This window comes from Microtus pennsylvanicus, chromosome 6 (genome assembly GCF_037038515.1).
Source record: "Microtus pennsylvanicus isolate mMicPen1 chromosome 6, mMicPen1.hap1, whole genome shotgun sequence".
NCBI classification, from domain to species: Eukaryota; Metazoa; Chordata; class Mammalia; order Rodentia; family Cricetidae; genus Microtus; species Microtus pennsylvanicus.
Window position 1 is genome coordinate 104,310,074 of NC_134584.1, and position 24,268 is coordinate 104,334,341.

General features: G+C 46.5%; 1 long non-coding RNA gene across 1 annotated transcript in view; it reads right to left on the reverse strand.

Annotated features, from left to right (window-relative positions):
- Nucleotides 1-315: 315 nt before the first annotated feature.
- Nucleotides 316-24,268, reverse strand: part of LOC142852957 (uncharacterized) — a 29,737-nt gene continuing 5,784 nt past the window's right edge. The window contains exons 2-3 of the long non-coding RNA XR_012911036.1: nucleotides 12,807-12,916; nucleotides 316-737 (exon numbers count right to left, since the gene is read on the reverse strand). This is a non-coding gene — a long non-coding RNA (uncharacterized LOC142852957). The remainder of the gene's footprint in view (nucleotides 738-12,806; nucleotides 12,917-24,268) is intronic.

Genomic DNA, 24,268 nt, shown 5'->3' on the forward strand with positions numbered 1-24,268 from the left:
GGCCTTCCTTGGGGTACTAAAGAAGATTCCGAGAAGTCGGGTAACAAGGAGGAGATTTTATTTCTTTTTGTTTTATGTATATGAGTGTTTTCCTGAATGCTGCACACCAGGTGTATGCAGTAACCAGAGAGGATAAAAGAGGGCATGGGATTCCCCTTGAGGCAAGAGTTACAGACAGGGCCAGGTGATGATGACGCACGCCTTTAATCCCAGCACTCGGGAGGCAGAGGCAGGCGGATCTCTGTGAGTTCGAGACCAGCCTGGTCTACAGAGCTAGTTCCAGGACAGGCTCCAAAGCCACAGAGAAACCCTGTCTTGAAAAACCAAAAAAAAAAGAGTTACAGACAGTTGTGAGCTGCCATGTGGATGCTAGGAATTGAACCCTGGGACCAGGGTCCGGAGAGACACCATCTCACTGTGCACCACTACGTGGGGACATGTTTAGATGCTGGGGAGGCAGGGGAATGGAACAGTGTGAACACTGCAATGACAATGGAACCCAGAGCCTCTCTTGAGCATGAAGCCATAGACAAGGAAAGTAAAGACCTGCTTTGTCCACAGAATTCCTCCATTTCTCCTGTAGATTCCCAGGGCCTCTGAACTCCAGCCTGGATCCCAGGCACAGGGATCCCAGGCCATCTTGATCCTTCTGTAGTTCCTTCCAGCAGAGCTGTTCCCTGTTCCAATCTTCTTCATCTGGTCTCCAGTGTGCCATCCTTACTTTTCCGACTCTGCCGCTAAAATGAAATAAAATTAAAAACCACTGGCCATTCCGAAAGTTTGCACTGGGTATAGAGAGACTGTTCCAAGCCAACCTGTGTTAAAGAGGTATAGTTTCAGACCAAAGTACACAGAGTCTGGAAGATCAATTATCTGTGGAGGAAGAAGTTAATGCATAGAGGGAACCAGTGAGAGTCACCCAAGGTCAACAGTCTGGCCAGCAGCACCAGAGTCTAAGCTTGCTACCTCTGTGCCCCATGCTCATCACCAACCTGCTGCGGCGCCCAGACCAACTGTCTCCTGCTTCCTCAGGGAACGTCCTGGTAAGGACTCTGCATTTGGATTGTGTCTGGGATGAAAAGAGAACAGGTTGACTTTGTAATGTCATCAAATATTAAGCTTGATTTTTCCCAGCTACTGACATCCAAATTGCAAGTGAGCTCAAGAGCCCCAGTGGAGCCTCTTGGCTGTGCTAATAGAATAGAGCTTGCAGCTAGGCAGGCGGGGAGGGCAGCCCCTCTCTCTGTGTAGAGGGAGATGAACAAGAAGGACCGTAGGGCTCTGTTGCTCCCTGGGAGCTGGGGACAGGACACCAGCTAATCAAGGCACATTCAGGTAAGGGCCTTCGATTAAAATTTTAAACCAGAACATTCCATAACCATGCATGCTTGAAATGCCAAGGGTCTGCCGAGGCCATTCTGTGAAGTTGTCAAACACTGAAGAAACAGTGCATCGCTTGTCCTCTGGACAGTTGTCGAAAGAGAATCCTCCGTGACACAGGACCTACTGTGCAAACAGAGGCAGGGAAGGAAGTCACCTCTTCTCACCTCATTGTTTGAGAGAGCACAGTGAGAATTATATTCGCAGGTAGAAAAAGAAATTGGCTTAGGGAGAGAGAGTTACTCCACGGTAACGTGTGTACTTAGCATGTGCAAGGCCCTGGGTTCAGTTCCCGTCAGTTAAAAAAACAAATGGCTCTCAAGTTTGGCTTCATATATTGTTTTCACTGGGCAGATGCATCACCCTCTCCAAACTGTGCTCGTTCGACTCTAAATACCTGGCTAATAGCAACTTCCTCGAAGGGCTGTGTGGAAAGCTAAACCGAGTGTATTAGGAAGCACCTAGGACCTGCCTGATGCCAACTAGACCTGATGAGCTACTCTCTGGTTTAAAATGAATGCTATGCGTTACTGATTTCATTGCTCTAACTTTTCATATGGTGAAACTGAGTCCTGGATGGTGAATCAATAGAATCACCACGGCCCTCAGCAGAATAAAAATCAAGTCGAGAATTCTCCGGAAATAATCATTCCCCATGACACTTCCCCCTCCCTTCTCATCCAGAGTTCTGCACCTCATAACCATGTAGTGTCAGGTGTGCAAGGAACAGACAAGGGACTGCTTCCACAGGGCCCGGTCCTGTTTTCTAGGGCAAGGCTGGAATCTATGCCCAAGCATCACTGTATGACCTCCTTCAAAGAATGATATCTATCTATTGAGGACCACAGAAAGTAGAAGGGAAAGGAGAACAGAGGTAGTGAGAATAAAAGGGCAGGGGAGAGAAGGGGAAAGGAGAGGGGAAGGGAGAAGAAGGGGGAAAGGAAAGAGAGGATAGGAGAAATAGAAGGGAGAGAAGGAAAGGGGAAAGGAAGAGAAGGGAAGGGAAAGGAAGGGAAGGGAAGGATAAAATGAGAGAGGAGGAGGGAGAAGAGAGAAAAGGAAGGGAGGGGAAGAGAGGAAAGGAGAGGGGAGGGGAGTGAAAAGGAAGGGAGGGGAAAAGAGGAAATGAGAGGGGAGGGGAGGGGAAAGGAGGGGAGGAGAGGAGAGAAGAAGAAAGGAATCTTAGAACCAGGACCCTCTGCCAGGCAATCACAGCACAGTCTCAAACCGAAGAGAAAGTACACTCAGTTATGTCTCACATGTGAACTAGTGAGGGAGAGAAGAGTGCAGTAAAGTAAGAGTTCAAAGTCAGAAGAGCCCATGTGAGTGACAGATGTCCGAGTCCCAGCCACTCAGCCACTGTGGGATGACAGAGGTGTCATCTTGAGTGGGCCTACAGCTAAGAGCCCACGCTTTGTTTTCTCCAGCCTCTGTCTTTGATGGGAAGCTTTTGCCCTTTATGCAGCCTGGTGTGAATGGGATTTAAGCAGCTATTTTCACAGGCTGCTGGGTATATCTGCGATGTTTCCAGCAATTACAATATTGTTGACTCTAAGAAACTGGGGAATGGAGGCAACCCATGTGTCCCCCATATTGCCTCCCCATAGGCGACTGCTTTTACCGTTATGTAAGCCCAGACTCTGATCCTATTTTTCTAGACTTCTCCAGGAAGGCTGTGTTGGCCCAAAGGAACATGCATTCTAGATGTGACTAGAGACTATGATAAGAAACAAAGAAATGGTGCCAAGAAAACTGCATATGGGAAACACAGACAGACCCTAGCAATAAGTTAATCTAATTCTTCAGCGTGTTCCAAGGAGACACTGGGTGGACCAGAAAGAAACGACCTGCCCAGGGACACATAGCTCTTTGTTCTGTAATAAGGGTTAGGATGAACCTGTCTGTCCTCCTAGCCAGTTTCCTGGATACCTCATGAATATTTCATGCTAAGCTCAACTACCCATCTTTCAGATAGGCAAGAGCCTCCTCTCAGGCCCAGACTAATCCTCCAATCAGAAAGCACAGGAGGCTGTGTCTGGAATTGGCCTCGACTTCACTGCGCATGAAGCCCTGGGTCAGTTGTCTCTACTACTGTTGGGCTCTGGTCCTTCAAGTCAATGATTTAGAGGAGAGAGGCGCTGCTGCCCCTGGCTGGGCTGGCGGTATAATAAGAGCTTTGGTCTGTAAAGTATAGATCACCACATTGTCCAGCACAAAGCACACAGTATCCACACTGGATTCTGGTATGCGCTAAACATTGCACCTACTTATACCTGTATGTCCTTCCTTATCACAACACCCTCAAGTCAGGGCTACTTTTGTCCCCATCAACAGCTAAAGACATCAAATCACCTCCTCCAGACCAGCAAGGACCAAAGGGCAGACCAGTACTTAGTTGCGATCTTGCTACAACCCATATCTACTTGCTCTTAGCAACCCTGTCTTGTTCCATCTCATTCGCCATCCCTGTGGCCCCCATGTAAAGCCAACTTTCCCGTGAAGGAAAGCATCTCCAGAAAGAACAAGAGCCTCACTAGGAAGCAACATCATCCACAGTAGGGTTCACGAATCCATGGTGTGGCTCAGACCTTGTTTAAAAGAAACTTGCCAGCTGTAGCGTCTTCTGTAGTTTGGGTTTATGTCTCCTTGAGATAATGGGGGGGGGTACAGTAAAGGTTGGGGTCTAGAGAAGAGTGTGGAACCTAAGGAGCAAGAAATGGCGTGAGAAAATTGGGGAACCGTGGTTCTCAATTTCCAGGAATTTGGGGCCACTGTAGAACTGGATGGCAAATGTTTCATCGGCACAAAAGGACAAAAGTGACAGACCCCAAAGTCTACCCGGTAATTATTCCACTGTGTCTCAGGAGTTGTGTGTCCAAGTCTCACCATGACGCCTGCATGGTCCATTAAAGACACTGCACCCTGTTGTGTCCTTTAGCCTGAAAAATATTTAGGAGGAAGGCTACCATCGCCCATGTCACCTTATATATTCACAAGTCAAGACTCTGACATCCACAGAAACAGATGTTCTCCCAACTGAGCTTCACGGCTCAAGCTTTGACCTTAGACTGAATGTATGACCTCAGATCCATATGTAGTCTGACAGATCGGACAGGCCATGATAGTGTATATTGGCTGTTGTAACAAAAAAAATAAAATAATTATTTTATGTGTAGAACAGAATCTTTTGTAACCTTGCCTGGCCTCAGACTTGCTATGTAGTCAAAGCTGACCTTGAACTCCCAACCCTTCTGTCTCCACCTACTCAATGCTGAGTACTTTGTCTCCACCTACTCAATGCTGGGTACGGGAATGTACCGTCACAGGAACTTCAAAAACAATTCTTACATGTGAATTTAAGATTCTTTTATGAACCTGCATGACTTTCTGGATCCCTGAATTAAGGGAGGGTAGGGGTCGGCTACAAAGAACCATTACCCATAAAAGCTCAACAGTGGGTATGTCTACCTGGCGTTAATGCATAGGCTGCCTAGGTTCTGGGAGCCATTCCCTGGCAGAAGACTTCAGAAGGCCCCACTGGGCTCCCCTGAAATGCAGAAATCATGCAGGTAGGGCTGCAGCAGGCTGCCGCCCTCCAGAAAAGGCTGTCTGCTGGGGAATGGTGATGATTTGTAATCAAATTGTGTTTCATTAAAGAGAAAGTGTCCAGAGGTTTCTCGCTGGCTGCTTCCTAGCAAATTAAAGATAATGGAGTTAACAGAGAACAACTGTAAGTCAGATACCAACAAGTGACATGAGCCAGAAGAAAACTTTATCTCATCGGATGCTTATATAGGGCTTGTGGGTGGAGCCCTGATTCTGTCCTTGGCCAGAAAGCTGGGTTCATGTACACCACTCCCTGACCCTCTGACTTCGAACCAGATTCTACTCTATGGTCTTTCCTCCCATCTTGGGGGTGGGGTGGGTAGGTTGGAGTGGATAAATGTGTGCGCACAAATACATGTACAGATGGGACATTGACCTCAGATGCCCCTTGGGCTCCATCTACCCTTGTTTTCTCTCACGGACCTAACTAGGCTGGCTGGGTGGGCACCAAGAACCCCTCCTCCCCGGCTTTGCCTTCTCGGTGCTCAGACCACAAGGGTGGACCATCACGTCTGGCTTTCTCACGTGGGTTCTAGGGATTGAGCTCTGGTCCCCAGGCTTGCCCAGTAGACACTTTATTGTCTGAGATTCCTTCCAGATCCCCAGGGGCCCTCCATCTTTAAGATGGTAAAGGTATCTAAGTAACCTGATGTCCTATTTTGTGGGTGTGAGGGGTTTTCCAGAGTCCAGGACTTCAGTGCTAAAATCAGGAAACCTCTGAACACGTGAGCACAAGTCAGCTCCCTTCTGAGCTCCTGGATCACAGAATGTTCTGGCATTGTGGGACTTTTCCATCTCTAGTGTTCATGAGAATGGCCAGACTCAAAAAGCTGCAAGTCCCACAGCAGATGTGTTAGGAGGCTAGTTGTGTTCCCACCACACAGAACAGACACCACACAGGGTAGCCCATGTCCAGGGCTCCTGGCCAATCACAGAAACTCAGGCTCCCCCACGACCTTGGAGTCAACAGTGGCAAAGCCTCCAGGTCACTCCTGCAACCTCACCAGAATCCCAGAGCTGGCAAAGGTCCAGGTAAAGAGATCGGAACCCAGCAAGCAGGTGATATTATGGCCACCGGGAGACTAAACGATACCCCATGACCATCTGTTCCAAATCTAGTGGCTTCTTGGCTCAGAGTGTCCTCCACAGGCACACAGGCATAGTCCCGGTAAGCACACTCTTCCAGTGCAAATGTGCACTCCTCACCACCAGCGTTTGGGACAGACCTCCAACCTCTTGCTTGCCCTCCTGCAGCTGGGCATACCTCGCTGCTCAGAAAAGAGAGGAGTGGCCAGCATCCCCAAACCACAGTTCCAGATGTTGGGCCTACTGCACATCACAGTACACACATTCAGGTGGAGGAGAAGATTCTGGAAGGTAAGACAGAAAGAAGGGCGGACTTCCTAACCTTGCCATAGTCAGAGGCTCCCTGGAGCAGAACCTGATGAGGCTGGGGATTCTCGAAGGCCCAAACTGGGCCAGTGAAACCTGGCACTCCATCCAAGAGGGATAGAAACCCAGGAGGAGATGGGGCCTGGGAGGAGGAGGCAGTCTGTGATTTTTAATTTACTTTTTCTTGCCCTGAGACAAAAATTAATTTGACTTGGGAAAAAAAAAGGAACTTTTAACTTGACTTTTGAAAGTAAAATTTCTGCAACTCTTTTTCCACTTAACAGAACATTCCCTTAACTTCTAAGGCATAATGTTAATATGCACCAAGGATGGGGAATTCCCTGGGCTCAGCCCACATATCACTGAACTGATTTTTTCCTCATTTCCTAGTAAGACTGACTGAGATGTGCTAACACGAGAGTTAACAGCTAATTTTGCTACAGGGGAGAGAATAACAGGAAATGATCTTTGAGAATGAGTTAAATAGATCCCTTGGATCCTGATTCCTTTCATTAGATAAGGTCAATGGTTATCTTATTGAGTAAACTGAGGTAGGCAACAAGATACAGAGCAGAATGAGGAACAGACACACTGTAGGACAAGGCTTGAGCCTTGGTGAGGAACAGGCTGCCGTGGAGAAAGTCACAACCTTGAGGCTAAACCCTGGGTGCTAGCCCATGCTGGCTGTGCACTCTTGCGCACGGCCTGGTCTCTCTGAAGTTATCTTCTGAGTTCCTCTTGGGACGAAGACCTGCTTCTTAGAATTCTGATCCATCAAATCGACCCCTTGTTTTCTGCAGAAGATGCCATTGCCCAGTTCTTTCCATGCTCGTTGTGTCTTCCAGCCTTCAGAACCATGGCCACCAAGGGCCAGAGGATGGCTCAGCAGGCAAAGCGCTTACTGCGAGATCCTGACAACTGAGCTCCATCCCCAGAACCCATGCGAACAGCAAAAGAAGAACAAATGGGGATGCCACAAAAGTTCTTCTCTGACCTCCACCCTCAGGCTGGGTCCCATGTACAACATATGCACATACATGCACACACACACGCACACATACACACACGAACTCATGCACACACAATAAGTAATAAAAAATTTAAGCCCACAAAAACAGACCCTGCCTCTGTCAGAACAAGAAAGGTTAAACATTGTTCAGGCTATGCACTTAGCAGAAGGAAAGATTAAGACCCCGAAGTTGGTCTTCTGACTCCAGATTACTCATCTTAATGGCCCTTGTTCATTGAACTAGCTGTCTCTCTATCTCTTTTATTGAACAACTGTCTCTCTATCTCTTATTGAACAGCTTTTTGATAACGCATTTTCTCACGACACATCACCAACCTGTGGGTCGGTATTTACTAAGCCATCTACACATTCTACTCTCTTCACAGCATAGCTGTATGGAGAGGTGCATTTCTCAAAATATAAACTACCACACCCCAAAATGGAAGAAATGGTTACAAACTAAACACAAATTGAAGTTGTATTTTTGAAGAACCTAGGAGTTGTGGAGAACCAGCAAAGATGGAACATGAATGGATGCTGCCTTGGGACCAGGATGGCTAGACCCTCCTCCACCCAGCAAAAGGGAAAGTAGGGGCTGGCAATTTCAGAGCTTTGCTCAAAGCCGTACATAATTCATCTCTCTGGGGTCCCTTCCTAGTCCACTGTCCCCTGTACAGAGTGGAATCGGTATCCTTACCAGCAGGATCAAGGGAGCCACAGAAAACACCAGAGTGATGGCAGACATTCTCGTGTGCCTTTTGTTGTCATAGAACACTGTTTTGTTGTCATAGAACACTGGCCAAAATCAGTGTGGGAAGGGGCAGTGTGGCTCAGCAGTTAAAAGCACTGACTGCTCTTGCAGAGGACTAGGGTTCAGTTCCCAGCACCCACACAGCAGCTTACAACCATCTGTAACTCCAGCTCCAGGAGATTCCATGGTTCCTCTGACTTCCACAGGCTCCTGCACACACATATTGCACATACATATGTACACTCAGGCACATACACATAAATAAATACATTAATCAATCAATTAATTAATTAACTAATAGACCAAATTTAGAAGAAAAATACAACTTGAAGAAGAAAGGGTTCATCTAATCTTACAACTCCCAGGTTACAACCCATCACTGGGTGTTGCGGGAGGTCCTTCCACTCCTCCAGCCAATAGCCACTGAGGGACCACGGGGAGGACAAGGCAGGAACTGAAGTGGAAACCACAGTGAAACACTACACAGCGGCTTGTTTTCCACAGCTTGCTCAGATACCCAGGTCTGTCTACCCAGGGATGACACTGCCCAAAGTAGTCTGATCCATCCTCCATAAATAAACAATCTAAAAAAAAGATGCCCCCGCAGACATACCCATAGGCCAATCTGATGGAGACATTTCTTCGGTTGAGGGTCCTTCTTCCCGGGTGACTCTGGCTTGTATCAAGGTGACAGAAATTAATCAGTTCATCTCCCATACTCCAGGAACTTACACCAGTGGGCAGGAGGGAGTTTCAGCCCAGTTCAAATTGGCTGGCTCACTTCCTCTTAGCCAAAGCCCATGTGTGGAAGTTTCCGGTTCCCAGAAGCTTCTAAAGCTGTGGGTGGGGATGTAATTACAGTGTTCTAAAGCAAACAAACACACACCCGAGTGGGAGGCTTGCATATTTATTTGGCTAATTAGAAAGAAATCACTGAGAGGATGTACGTCAGTCTTTTCCTTTCTTTATCCTCTAATACTAATTGACATATTATTAGTAGCACATCTCTATTTTCACTGTGCTCTCAATGCAGTACCTAAGCACATATTGTACTCTCTGGCAGTAAGTGAGGGTGGATCACGCATCTCATAAATATAGCCATGTCTAGGGAAGCCCAAGGGCAGAGCGCCAGCATCAGCATCCTGAGAGAGTGTGGCACCACGAAGACATTTATCACACATGCCCTTCCAATTTGCTGCCTAGCTGCCTAGAGAGCTGGTTCCGCTCTACCCAGCTCCCCAAAAAGACAATGATCAGCACTCCAATAAGCCCAAGCTGGGATCAGAAAGGGAAAAGGAGTCAGGAGGTGGCTCTGTCCTGTGCAGCTTCCATCTGCCTACTGTTCATCCAAAGGAAGAATGAGACACAGCGGCTCAAAACTTAGGATTAACGCAGACCTTCTGAGATCCTACACTGAGTGTGAGCCCAGCACAAGGCAGTTGCCCCCAAAACATGGAATCAGCAGATTTGGACTGAGTATTTTGCACCGAGCTCTCATTTTCCATTGCTTAAATGCCACTGTTTTGTAATTGTCCCAACAATAAAATCAGAGAACCATACACAATGCCTGTGCATCCTTCCATCCCAGGAAGCTGTGGGAGGGCAGCAGAAAATAAAATTAACATAGCTCAAGGAACCCAAGGTTTTATAATTTGGGCATGATAGGTATGCAATAATGCCCTACCCAACACTCTTAAGAACTCTTCCTTTTACGGTCAACAAGACAAAACGATAGCCTACAGAATGGGAAAAGATCTTCATCAACCCCACATCAGACAGAGGTCTGATCTCCAAAATATACAAAGAATTCAAGAAATTGGTCATCAGAAGAACACATAATCCAATTAAAAAAATAGAGTACAGACCTAAACAGAGAACTCTCAACAGAAGAATCTAAAATGACTGAAAGGCTTAAGGAAATGTTCAACATCCTTAGTCATCAGAGAAATGCAAATCAAAGCAACTCTGAGATTCCATCTTACACGTGTAAGAATGGCCAAGATCAAAAACACTGATGACAACTTATGCTGGAGGGGTTGTGGGGAAAAGGGAACACTTCTGCATTGCTGGTGGGAGTACAAGCTGGTACAGCCCCTTTGAATGTCAGTGTGGTGATTTCTCAGAAAATTAGGAAAAAACCTTCCGCAAGACCCAGTAATACCACTTTTGGGTATATATCCAAAGGATGCTCAATCATGCCACAAGGACATGTGCTCAACTATGTTCATAGCAGCATTGTTTGTCATAGCCAGAACCTGGAAACAACCTAAATGCCCCTCGATTGAAGAATGGATAAGGAAAATGTGGTACATTTACAGAATGGAGTACTACACAGCAGAAAAAAATGACAGCTTAAAATTTGAGGGCAAATGGATGGAGCTAGAAAACATCATTTTGAGTGAGGTAACCCAGACCCAGAAAGACAATTATCACATGTACTCACTCATAGGTGGTTTTTAAACATAAAGCAAAGAAACCCAGCCTACAAACCACAATCCCAGAGAACTTAGACAACAATGAGGACCCTAAGAGATACTTACATAGATATAATCCACATGGGAAGTAGAAAAAGACAAGATCTCCTGAGTAAATTGGAAGCATGGGGACCTTGGGAGACGGTTGAAGGGGGGAGGTGAGAGGCAGGGAGGGGAGCAGAGAAAAATGTAGAGCTCAATAAAAAAAAATCAATTAAAAAAAAGAACTCTTCCTTTCTGTTACAGAGGGAGGCAGGAAGGTGCATGAATTGCTGCAACACGTGGTTGGTTCCAACAGCAGGAGTTACTGAAAGCCTTTGAGTGAAGAAGGACGATGGAAAGTGTTGTGCTACCGAGAGGACCATGTAGAGGTTTGTTGCTCTTGTGGTCAACATTCTCTAAACAGCCTGGGTTAAGGTGTAGCTCAGGGTACAGTGTGTATTATACGAGAAGCCCAGGGTTCCATACCAAGAAGATGTATCTACCTATTCCTTAAACAACGCATAATCTCAACTACTTACATAACACAGACATTGTATTAGGTGTTATAAATAATCTTGAGATTATTTAAAGCACATGATGTAGGTTATGTGCGATTTTATACAGGGCTTGAGCAGCATGGATTTCTGTACCTGGGGATGCCCTGGAAGAAATCCACCATGAACTCTAAGAGATGACTGTATTCGAGTAGGCAAAATATATTGTAAAGATTCATCCTCCGGAATCCCTTAGCTTTTTCATCGTAGCTGCTAGAGACGTTTAAAAGGAGGTATGTAGCTCCTGCTATGTTTCTACCGGACAGCAGCACTCTGGAGTGTTAGCCCTACATTTCAGGGCAGAGAGGAGCTGGAGGCGGCAGCAACATCTGGGTCATTTCATTCCAGGCAAACTATTGATGTCTCCAAGCCTGGCCTGCCTCCCCTGCCGCCACTTCGCTGAGTAATTAAAATGCCTGGAAGCAAAAAAGCCAGCTCCTAAGCACGTCTGACAATGCTCGGAGAGGTTTTGCTAAGTTGTTTCCAGGCGGTGGTCTCAAACACCCAAGCTACATCCAGAGCCGGGATCAGGCCAAAGTGCCTGGCTCTCGGCCCTGTGATCTCGTGGCCATCCATAGCCTGCGCATGCCCAGCGGCGGCCATTTCACAAGGTAAATTAAAAAGCAACCAGCGTTTGCCTCTCCAACTGGCAACGAGCAGACTGTTTTCCAGCGACTTGTGGGGGGCTCCCAAAGCCCGCAGCATCTAGCTCGATGGATCCTAAGCACGGTGCTGGAGAAGAGACACAACAGAAACTGTTTTGACACGACTTGGCTCTGGCTACACCGCCTCAGACTCGAAATTAACCTCCAGTGATGCTGACCTTCTGGGTGTTGACCTTGATCCTCCCCCTTTCTTCCTCGGTAGGAAAAGGGAGCTGGGTTTCATGGCCTTGAACATCCTAGGAGAAGGCCTGCTGCCAGAGTCGGGAGGGGCGCGTGTGCACTGCAGTCAGCAGGACCACAGTTTAAGACCAAATTCTGCCATTTGCCAGCCCTACAAATTGGGGCAAGTGACAAATTACTTGGGCTGGGTGAGCTTTGCTTTCTCTTCTGGAAAAGGAGAAAACAGATGCTGATGATCTCATAGGTCGAGGCGATTAGATTAAGGAAGAGGAGAGAGATGTGGATTGTAATTGTTGGTACCTAGTCAGTGACAAACAAATTTATTTAACCAATAAAGCCTTCACAATTTGTTTGGGGACCATGGGCTCAAGTCTCAGAAGGCCTCAGCCTACGAGGGTTTGACATCTCTTCCAGCTGCTGCTCTGTGATCCCAACAGGGGGAACTGCTCCTGATGTCGGGGATCTCTGCCTAGCAGGGGCAGAGTGAAATGGTGGACCACGGTCTTGTTGGAGGGAGGGGGATGCTTCTAGGCTAAAAGGGCACTGTTGTGCCAGTGAGGATAGTTGGGACTAGGGAGGAGGATTCTGCCCAGGAATAATTCTTGCATTTTATTTAACATATTTGTTATGATTACCTGGGCACAACGGCACAAGCCTTAATGCCAGCACTTGAGAAGTAGAAGCCGGTTAGTGGTTCAAGGACATTCTCAGGTACACACATAGTGAGTTCTGGCCTGTCCTGGGCTACACAAGACCTTGTCTCAAGAAACAAAACAAAATAAAAACACAGTTGTTATTATTATTTAAATTTACCTTTCGGGTCTCTGTTGTTACTGGAGGGGGAGGCATTGTCTTGAGGCAGGAACAAGAATCCCTCAGGGCTGTCAGCAGTGAGGGTGGTCCTAGCACCTCTCAGCTCAGATCTGTGAAGAAACAAGTATCTGGGTCACCTCCTCTTTCTCTAATTCTTTATGCTTTGTACCCTTATTGCATCTGGATCAGATTCATTTTGAATATGACACACAAGCTGGGAGATTTTCCCTCTTGTTTTGAAGCAGCAAAGGCAATAATATTTCACTTCCAATTCATTCTCTCAGGATATCAAAAAATTCAAATATTTTTTCTTGGAATTCTCATGACCTAGATAGAATTCCTAGATAAGATTAAATGGCTAAAAATTAAATACAGTTATTAAAGCTTGTTTTGTTTAATGTTATGAATGCAGGTTCCACAAATATTGTAATCATGATACAATCTAATTCCTTTTATTCTGTTCTGTATTATTATTTAAAATTATAAATATTGCTTGTCTCAGAAAGGAAATAATATTCTTCCTAAAGCTATCTAGTTTATTCTCTCAATATTTGAATGTTAACTGTTATCTATCTCTCCATTTATTTGTTGACTGAAAATACTTGAAGAGGACTGAATAAATAAAATTAACTTTCATCAACCAAATTAATTATTGCAATAGTTTATTCTTGCAATAGTTCATAATTCTAACAATTAATGAAATTTTAATATTAACAACTCATTTTATAATGCTTCCAGAATGTATACCTATATTTGGAGTAGACCTTAATTTAGATATGAACAGTAAGTCCCTAAGATACACATTGACATGTTACTACTCATTGCAAATGGGATCATAATAGCCTACATCATCACTTAATCACTGGTGACTCATGATTTGAGAAATATCACTGAATTTGGCATTTGTCTATGTAGCCATCCCATCCACAGGCAAACTTTCTCTCATCCCTGAATCAGACAGAGTCCAACCAGAGAAGCAACATCATTGGAATGGACCAAATTCAAAGAATAAGTCTCAAATTTAATTTCATGTATCTAATGGAATGGATGAAGGGGTGCTCAGATATGTGGTTAGATGCCGTTTTGATGTGTCTATGAGATTGTTTTTCCTGGGTGAAATCGGCATTTGATTCAGTATTACCAAGTAAAACATGTTACCCTCCACAATATGGCCCTCATGGAATAAAAGGGTGGTTGGTTGCTAAGGTTTCAGTTTGGAATGGTACCCACATGCTCTTGTTTTAAGCGCTCCCTCCTCAACATGTGGCATTGTTTTAAAGGCTATGGAGCCTTTAGATGTGGGCTCTGGATAACAGATGCAGATCACTAGAGACAGGCTTTAAAGGTCAGATCTGCCCCTGGTTCAGGCCATGAACTCAGTTTCCTAGTCCACAGTCTCTGCCACCACAGACAGATGGACCCACAGTGCCTTCCACACCAAGATGGATTAACCCCACATATACACCCAACTGAAACCATCATTAAACATGCCCTCCCTCCCTCAAGTTATTTTGGTCAGAGTGACAAGAAATAGGATGTTTAATTTGTCAGAGAAAGGGAGATACACTCTCTGTGTGTGAAAGCCTGCAGGTCTGCAGGTTGGAAGTTGACCTTTAGCCTTTGGACTTAAACCAAAATCCATTGACACCACTGGGGCTCCTGGTTCTAGGGCTCCAAGACTCAGAAGGCAGCTGTCCCTCTAGGTAGTTAGTCTTCAGCCTTTTGCAGAACTGGGGTCTCCAGCACCTGCAATTGTATGGACCAACTTTCTGTCTCTGTCTATGTCTCTCTCTTTCTCTCTGTCTCTCTCTCTCTTTCTCTCTTTCTTTCTGTCTCTCTCTTTCTCTCTGTCTCTCTTTCTTTCTGTCTCTTTCTCTCTGTCTCTCTCTTTCTGTCTCTCTTTCTTTCTGTCTCTTTCTCTCTGTCTCTCTCTTTCTGTCTCTCTTTCTTTCTGTCTCTTTCTGTCTCTCTCTCTCTCTCTCTCTCTCTCTCTCTCTCTCTCTCTGTGTGTGTGTGTGTGTGTGTGTGTGTGTGTGTGTGTGTGTGTGTGAGTTTCCTAGCAGTCTGGAATATTCAGACTAATCCCAAAGCTGATAAGAGAGCTGTTAAACCAACCAACCTGGAGACTTTGACATAACATAGTCAGGAACAGCAGGAAGCTACCATCTCAGGACTGCAGGACCAAAAGAAAGAGGTGATGTTACTGGAGGCTAAGCCTGTGATCACTCATTGGAAGTTAGATCTCTATATGAGGAGCTGGAAGCAAAAAGAGACACAAAAACTGCCTGAGCCAGCCACCAGGTCACATACCTTTCATTCCAGCATTCCAAAGGCAAAGGCAGGCAGATCTCTGTAAGTTCGAGTCCAGCCTGGTCTACACAATTAGTTCTAGGCAAGACAAGGCTACATAGTGACAAAAAGAAAAAAAGAACTGCCAAAAATCTGCCCTGAAACTCTACCAGGCAAAGTTGAGAGGGGCTATTCTTGTTTCTGCCTTCTAACCCTTCCAGTCTCCAGGGAATGTTTCTCGCAGGCTAAGCCTATACACCTGCCATAAAGATCAAGAGCCAGGAAGGAGAAAGAATGGACCTATCTGCAAAGGAGACCAGGACCACCACCATTCTTTCCTGGTGGCTTCCGACTGCCGGTCAACTGTAGTTCTAAAGAGATGGGTGACTCTTATTAAGAGGACATGGCAACGTGATGCTGATGCTGGACATCACAGCAACGCAAAGACCTTGAAATGGAGCACTGGATATCTCCTCAAAACAGTTTTTCTAGCTGCCTTGGTACCCAAGGCCTTACTCCTGCCCCTGTCCCGCCTCCATCCCCAAAGTTGCTATCTCTGAGCAAAAGCAATCCTTTTTTGCCTCTGCCTCCCAGCAGATTGCAATCCACGGAATCATATGTTCCCCACAAGGGGCCAATCAAGAAACTTCCCTACATAAAGTCAGCCCTTACCTATAAGAATCTCGAACCATCACCGTCAGCATCATTGTTTTGGCCATGCTGCAAAAGTAAGACTCACTTGAAGCAGTCTGTCACTAAGAAAAAGGAAGGGAAGACCAGCCAGTTCCCCACACAACCTTCAGGCCTCTTTGTAACCCCAATGCTGTATTTCTATGAGATCCTAGAGGAAAGAAGGCCCCCAAACCAGCCTCTCAAGAGAATTCACACCTCAGACCTGACAATCCCCAGTACACTGCAACAGGGTCAGGCATTTGGTTCTTTGATTTTCACTTCAGAGGAAATGAACAGCCAGGAGCAGGGTAACCGGCTCTCTTGCCCCCTGGACAGATACTCCTGGGCCTTTCCTTCCTGCTTGCGCTACAAAGAGCGATGTTACCAAATCCAGCCCATTCGCTCACCACTGAAAAGGAGCCCAGTAGATGGAGGGCAAAGAAAGGATGCATTTGGCAAAACAGTGGGAACGAAGGCAGGCATGGCAGACCATCTGAGGTTCTGCAAGGCTGTCCTAAGCCAGGTTTCCTGCAGCTTTTTTACAATATTCTTGTGCATTGGTGTACACATGTGTGCACTGCGTAAGTATGTTCAGGTGCCTGTGCACGCCACTTCAACTAGACTGTGCTTTAGCTAGACTGACTAGCCAGTAAGCCCCTGTATCCACCCCTCCCCCACCCCAGCACTGACTCAACATCTTAGCTCTTACATTGGTGCTGGGGATTCGAACACAGGTTCTTGTGCCTGTAGCACAAGCATTTTACCAGATGAGCCACCATCCCAGATACATGAAGTAGCTTTTATCTTTAGGAGGAAATGGTTAAGGAAACCTGGCAGCTGGCAGTCTTCATTTATGTCCGTCTTAATGGGGAAGAGAAAAATTAGGAAGGCTCTCAGTGGATCTGCCCTGTGCTACTCGTTTAAATGTTGACAAGGGCTGGGTACTCAGGGAGGAAAGGGTTTTTTGTTTGGTTGGTTGGTTGGTTGGTTGGCTGGTTTGGGGGTTTTTTGAGAAAGGATGACCATGAGAATAGCTACAGTAGCCACTATAAGGTAGCCAAAATTAGAAGATAATGTCCCCTAACCTGAGCTACTCAGGGCCCACTATTACAGACAGTAGCAATGAAAAAAAATGAGGATTTTATTGCCTTTGTTTTTCCTTTGTATGTGTAACTGTGTGTGTGTGTGTGTGTGTGTGTATAGCTATGTATGTGTGTGTGTATGTATAGCTATGTATGTGTGTGTGGCTGTGGCTGTATGTGTGACTGTTTGTGTGTGGTTGTGCTTGTAGCTCTGTGTGTATGTGTAATGGTGTGTGTGTTTGTATGTCTGATTATGTATTTATATATAGCTGTGTGTGTATGCTGTGCTTAGCTGTGTGTGTGTATGCATGGACACATATACATGTGTGTATATGTGGGGGGACTGTATGTGGCTGTATGTATATGTATATGAATATACATGTGGCTATGTGTGTGGCTGTATGTATGTGGTTGCGAATGCAGCTCTGTATGTATGTGTGTGTGTAGCTGTGTGTATGTGTATGTATGTGTGTGCATTGCTGTGTGTACAAGTGTATGTGTACGTGGCTGCATTTGCATGTGATTCTGTATGCAGTTGTATGTGTGTGTGTTTGTGTGTGGTTTGAGGAGCTATATATGTGTGTGTGGAGCTATGTGGATAGCTTTGTGTATGTCTGTGTGTGACTCTGTGTGTGCGCACGTTAGTGTGTGTGCACAGAACACATTCAAGTGAGTGTGGATGTGTGTAAAGGCCAGAGGTCAACAACAGGTAACATTCTCTATTACTCCCCACCTTAGTTTTCGGCACTAGGACTCTGAACCTGAAGCCCCACACTTTGGCAGTACTAGCTGACGAACAGACTCCAGGAATCCCCGTCACCGCTTCGCCAGCACTAGGGTTTCAAATTCATGTCTCCGTGCCTGATTTTTTATGAGGGTACCGGAAACTGAATGAGGTCCGTGCGCCTGCACAGCAAACAGTACCAATGGCGTAGCCTCCTCAGCCCTTTCCTGCTCGTTCTCAGTAGGTAACAGATTTCTTTCCCTGAGACACTGAAACTGACTGGACAGAGTTTTCTGTTTTTCTACTTCTGTAGTCACAGTAAGACAGAGTGGTAAATGACCAAGAAATAGTTGGGGTTTAAGATCCACAATGCTACAGAGGCAAGTAAGTCCTGAATTGTCTCCTTTGTAGGTGGCCATTTCCCTGTCTGTGACGTCAGTGTGACACTGTGCCTGAATGGAAAGGTTGCTGGGATTAACTAAGTCGTTTCCTGGGAACCCTCAGAACAGTGCCTGGCACATTACAAAAGCAAGTATCATGATGGTTATGTTTCCCCAGCAACAAGAATGCATGTGAGCATCTATTGAATGGATGATTGGAGGACGTTATTTAACCACTTGCTCAATTGTTGGACACTTAGTCTTTCCAAAGCTCAGCTACTATAGTGACTGGTAAGCAACATTACATCTAAAGCTTTTTGCGTCTGTGATTTAACCAACTTCCATCCTGGAGAAGCAATTGCTAGATAAAAGGCCATGAGCTTGTTCAAGGTTCAGCGCACGATACTCAACTGCTCTTTGGAGGAGTTGCACCATTTATAATTCACAGTTCCGAGGAAAGACCATGCAGCCTGAGCATTGTCACGCAGCTATTTCTCTGCTGCAGAGGGGCAAGAAACAAAAGCTCATCCTTTGAGTTGGTTTCTCTTTGGTAACCTCAAGGAAGCTCTCATGCCCCATTCCTCAGCACTCATCACCACCAAACATGTATGTTTTGCCCACACATCCTAACTCAGACACAGGCTAGCTTTTCTAGTCATTAACCAAGATGCTTAGACCAACTGATGTGGGGTTCTAAGGCCACCAAAGATACCCAGAATATGGCCAACCTGATGACCCTTGCAATCTGCTATCAACAGTGTCAGAAGTAGTAGTAGAAAGAGTATGTATTTAAAAGAAAGACTTTTCAACCAAACCTTATGATCAAATGGTACAGGCAACATCTTAATGGCCAGGAAGGCACCCTGTTCACCCAGGAGAAAGAACTGACAGCCACCAGGGGAGTCTAGTTGATCCAAAGCCATGTAAATGTCCCAAAGCCACAAGTGGGAGGAACCAAAGCATGTGTCCCTGTGGAAGAGGCAGGCTTCCAGCTCTCTATCTTGGGTCACCATGAGGCCCAAAATATAAAAGGACAGTTTAGGTGTTTTACTCTAAGACTAATGAAAGCATCGCCTTATTCAAACTGCAGATTTAGTGAGTCTGTTCAGGATAGAACAAGAAAGGAAGGAAGGAAGGAGGGAAGGAGGGAAGGAAAGAGAGAGAGAGAGAGAAAGAAGAAAAGAAAAGAAATCACCACAACCTATCCCAGGCACACAGGGACTCTGCACAAATGTTTACAGAATAAATAAATCAACGGAGTAGGGAAGATTGGTCTGGGATTTGTCAAAAGTTCTGATTGAACTAAACTCTCTTGTCAAGACTTAAGAGCCCATTAGCGAATGCAAAGATCAATATGTTTTAACTGAGTGTTAGGTGAGAGGCTGGATACCTAGAAACATTCGAGGGGGTAAAAAAAGAGTCCCTACCTTCAAGCTGCTCCAGGGTGGAACAGGGATGTGCTGAGATTAATAGCATAATCCTGGATGCAAAAATGACGTGGGCTCAAGCCTCAGAAATCCAGTTGAGTAGCTGAGTGGAGACACCTATCACTTTGAGTCGCTAAGTCTCAGTTTTCTTGCCTGTGAAGTGGACAATAAGAAAAAGCACTTCACAGAGCTGTGAGAGAGGGAATGAGGTGTGTTCACGGTGTGCCTGACCGTGAACGACCAAGACTGGCTGTTGTAACTGTTTGTTTCTTTACGGCGACAGAGAAAAGCTGCATAGATCAGGACAATGTGCTCATCTTTCCTATAGAAAAACTAGCTCAAGGCTTCAATCCTGATTGGGTTTGGATGTCCTGTGTCATCTTATCTGACCCCTTAATTACATCTACAGTGATGCCATTTTCCGACAGATGACACTCATGGGCCAGCATCAGGGCAGAATGTAACTTCTGGGGTGCCAATTCAACCCAAACAACAGCAACACCTGCTGCCCCCAGAGTCCACATGGCTCTCTTGCCCCTTTCCTTCATTCTAGGCTCTGCCCCGGAACGCTCACTTTTTCACCCAATGCTGCTTCCCCCCACCCAGCTTGACTTTCCTCCTAACTTTGTCACATCTGCTACATTAATATATTTACTATCCAAGTCCCTCATTCACGCATCAACTCTCTGGGAACAGAGATTTAATAGGCGCACAGTAGGCACTCGGTCGAAGTCTGTGCAATGACTGAAAAGACACGGGGCTAGCTCGCTGCTGTCGCCTAGGCTCCATTTCCTTTCCTGGTGGTAGCAGCCTCTTCTCAGTGGGGGATGGCAGGGTAGTATTTCCCACAGCCACTCTCTTAGAGACAGCCATGCTCTAATTTTTAGGGAACATGGTACCTTAAGTGATAAGCTTTGCAGATAGGATTAAGTTAGTGATCTGGAGACAGGAGAGTATCCAAGACTATGGGATCCCAGGGAGCTGACAGGTGCTCATATGAGGGATAGGAGGCATGGAGTCTCAGGAGGAGACGTGAGGAAGGAAGCAAAGCTGGGACTGGGTACTCTCTGTTAGTAAGGAGGAGACGGGCATGCAAGAAAGCAGACTCTGGGGGAGCATCTTGTTTCCTACAGATGTGATCCTCAGCTCAAGGGGCTCAACAGATTTCTGACTTCCAGAACTTCAGGACAGCATGTGTAGACTACACTGAAGTTGATATAGTAGCCAGACATACAGACATCTGGTTAGAACTCTTCAAAGCAGTGTCTGCTAAGCCAGGCAGGTAAAATAGGCAGAGCATGTTTACAGGCACAGGACCAAGACCCAGAAGGCCAAGGAACCTGCCTCAAGTCACACAGGGGTATAACAGGAGCCTGAGTCTAGTATGTCTGCCTCTAGGGTCCTTGCTTTTGCCCTAAGACCAGGAGCAACCTTGTATTTATGCAGCTGATGACTAGGGGACAGCCCCAGCCTGCTTAAACCCCAACAGACATGTTTCTCCCAATTGAGGACTCCCCCTCAGGTAGGTGACCCCTCTGCCCAGAGCAGAGAAGGAAGCACAGAGAGGTCTTGAAGCTCCAAGGCCACAGAGTATCCTTCTGCAAGGTCTCCTCTAGCTTCCAGAACAATCCATGGGGTTCTTAACACCCTATCTTAAAGACAGGAAGCAGACACTTATGAAGATGTTAAGTTACACCAGACCCACAAGGGGGACAGAACCAGGATCTGCAGGGCTGGAAGAATCTGAAGATTCGTTTAACACTGGCCCCAAGAGCTTCATAGGTAGAGGGCGTAGGGTGGAGTGATTGCAAGCTAAGCTACATAGGCCCTCACACATGGCCAAGATGATAGGCTGGGAGCCAGCCTGTCACCGTTCTTCCGACCCATCTCTAAAGGGCCCTGGATGACTTCCTAAAAGTCTTGACAAACAACTGAATCCAGGCTCCCCACCTTTACATGATATCCATTACATTATATCTATCTATAATCTATCCATCCATCCATTCACCCACCCCTCCTTCCCTTCTTTTTCTTCTTCCCTCCTTCTTCTCTCTCATTATATGTGTGTGTGTGTGTATACATATATATATGTATATATATATGTGTGTATATATATATATATTCTACGTAATAGGATTACTGGTAACATGCACTGGGTGTTTGCAGGTTCTTGGCCTCTTGTTCACGGAATTAAAATAAAAGTGCTTATAGACTTGCAAAAGTGTCAAGTAAGCTTTACTTAAACAAAACTACAGAACAAGTCAGAAAACACAAGAGGGCCTGGCCCAAGTGTGAAGATACTTAAGAGCTGGGATTGTTGCTTGGCATCTTAAGAGAAGGAGGGGTTTGGCGAGGGAAGTTCTCCACTTTGATTCGATAGGTTCGATCAAATAGTCGTTGTCTGCTCTTGTTCCCCGCCCATGAAACATCTGATTTTAATCACATATTTGCCCAATTATGCATAGGTTTAAGGTGGCAAACTGGAGATTCTCCACAAATGTTCACAGAGGTGAGCAGTTTCGCCCTCTCACAAATATACCCAAAGCCAGTCTAGACCAGCCAGATCAGCCTTCCTACCAAACCAGGATGTGCTGGGAACACATTTAGAGCAAAGTTTGGTGGTTATTAAGGGGAAGAGAAATGTGTGCCATTGTTCAGGATGGGGTGTGCATGCACACTACAAGCAGGTTAGGTTTCTCAGGCTGCCAAATGCATTGTTAGAAGAGGGGGATGTGCCCAGCCCAAACCAAATAAATGGACACTTGGGCATCTCTACCTATGCACTGACACACACACGCATGCACACACATGCGCGCGCGCACACACACACACACACTCATGATGGAACCCCAGCTGCTATTTATAGGGCTTGCCTTATTCAGGAAGAGGAAAGAAGCAAACCCACTGCTGGCTCTCCTGGGAGAGAGACACTGTAAAACCCAAGGCTTAATAGCAGCTAATCCCACTGTCTGCCCATCAACTCCCCTTTGAGAGACTTTGCACTTGCCTTTTTCCTGACTTTTAGGTTGGGGTATATAAAGCTTGTGAAAAATAAACGTGTCTCTGTCCTTGGCTTTTGTATTTCTGTTTCCTCTGCCTGATATTTCCACTCCACAGCCCCCTACCCTGGAACGTGGTATGAACCTAGCAAGGCTGCCCCCCAACAGATGTTACCCCAGTGTGGGCTCACGATTCACCTAGAGATTTGATTTAGCTCTGCAGCTGGTCAGCTTTGCACAGGCAGAGTGTGTGCCCCTCAGTTCTGGAGAGCTGGCCCTGTCAGTCACCAAGTCACAAATGTGGATTCTGCTAGACACCAAGGTCCACCAACAGATGGAGGGACTCCTTAACAACCCGTCCTCACGAGATGATGCAGTGCTAAGTTTTCTTAGCTTCCTGAGCTTTAAGAGCACCCTTCCTCCCTCACTGCTTCAGTTAGGAGGGCATCACAGAGATGCCTTTTCAGAGCTATCCAGACCACTTCCTTGAAGCTGCCACTAAAGACAAGTCAGAGCCTGGACTTTGCTGGGGAAAGAATCCTTCATCAGCAACTCATTAGACTCTACCCCAATGTCATCCATCCAGGAGAACTTGGTAAAGAAAGCTCAGAAGCTACAGTCATCCTGCAGAAAGGATGGAGTACACAAAAGCTCCAACAGCCAAGGACGGTTGATCCCTAGGCCTCTGGGCCAGGGGTAAAGAGGGAAATGAAGCCTTGGGGTGGTAGAGGCTACAGATGCTCTGCCTGCTGCCCTGAAAGGTAACCTACAATTCTCTTCCAATATTGTTTCAGCTAGCGCCTCAGAACACAACGTACTGCAGAACTCACGCAGCTGCTCCAAGCGGAGGCTGAGCTGCCCTCCAATTACCAGCTGCAAACCTCCTGCAACCCCATCTTCCTTATCTCATCTGCGATAGATAAATGCCCAGTGCCGAGGAGGGAGATTTTTTTTTTAAACCTAGTAAAATAATATGTGCAGGCAGCAGCAGGCAACGGTGTGCTCCAAGCCAGCCTCATAGATCCCACCTGGTACACAAGCGAGGGAAGATTGTTTGGGAAGCCCCTAGCTCATTTGCTTAGTCAGTATCGCGTAGGAAGAGCCTGCCCAAGCCAGGTGGCAATCAGAAGCTCTGCCCTCTGCAACTCTAGCATAGAGCAGTCCAGAGTGATTTCCTTGCTGCCCAGAATGTTGTGGGCACTGGCCCCAAGCTGTCATCCCTGACCTCCTGACAGTTACTTGGAAGGACCTAGGCAGGCCAGCCACCAGGAAGGGAGCAGAGTGCTTGGTCAAGTGCCCTCTCTCTGCGGGAGCTGCACAAGCTGATTTTGCATTGGCAGAAGCATTAGCAGCCAGCGGGCTAAGTTATCCCCAGGGTGAAGTACAGAACCAGAAGTCAAGGGCAGATTTCAGGGAGGGGCTGCCCATGAGCCTCGCTGGCTCAGTTGAGCATGGAAGTGCCCACCCCACAAGTTCATCCTCAGATGACATCCCTGATGTAGTCTGGGAGTCAGGAGGCCTGGGAGGGGCTAGGACTGAGCTGCAGAGACTGCGGGACCCCAGGAGGAAAGGGAGAGCAGCCCAGCAAGAGAGGATTTCTGCCCTGGCTCCTCTACCTCCATTCCTTGCAGGGTTCTGTTGCTGTAATGGTGAACACAGCCTTTCTACCTTACCCCACCCAAGATCCCTGCGAACCGTCCCCTCAAATCTATGAGCAAAGAAACAGCAGGCAGGGAGAAGGTTATGGGCACTGAGGCCTGAGTTTGAGACTGACTCTGCGTCCTAAAGAAGCCAATTTACTTGGCTGAGCCTCAGCTTCCTTCTCTTCAGCCTAGAACTGCTAATACTTGTCTGAAATTGGAAGATCAGCTGGGAAGAGCCGTGGGGGC